Source organism: Triticum urartu, chromosome 3, assembly GCF_003073215.2.
Source record: "Triticum urartu cultivar G1812 chromosome 3, Tu2.1, whole genome shotgun sequence".
NCBI lineage: Eukaryota > Viridiplantae > Streptophyta > Magnoliopsida > Poales > Poaceae > Triticum > Triticum urartu.
Genome location: NC_053024.1, coordinates 233,606,106 through 233,606,651, shown reverse-complemented (window position 1 = coordinate 233,606,651; position 546 = coordinate 233,606,106).

Below are 546 nucleotides of genomic sequence, written 5' to 3'. Positions count from 1 at the left end.
AGAACCGTTGGGAAGACTTGGGGAAAGTCTTGTTGATCTTGCTATAAAAAACAGAAACTTTAGCGCTCACGAAAATTGCTGCCGTTTTTTATTGGAGAGTTCTATTTAGTTAATTATTTTTGCAGATGATTAATAGATAAATTCCTCACGTCCAGAAATTTATTTTAGAATTTTTGAGGTTCGAGAAGTCAGCGTTAGTCACAGATTACTACAGACTGTTCTGTTTTTGACAGATTCTGTTTTTCGTGTGTTGTTTGCTTATTTTGATGAATCTATGGCTAGTACAAGAGTTTATAAACCATAGATAAGTTGTAACACAGTAGGTTTGACACCAATATAAATAAAGAATGAGTTCATTACAGTACCTTGAAGTGGTGTTTTGTTTTCTTTCGCTAACGGAGCTTACGAGTTTTCTGTTAAGGTTTGTGTTGTGAAGTTTTCAAGTTTTGGGTAAAGATTCGATGGACTATGGAATAAGAAGTGGCAAGAGCCTAAGCTTGGGGATGCCCAAGGCACCCCAAGGTAATATTCAAGGACAACCAAGAG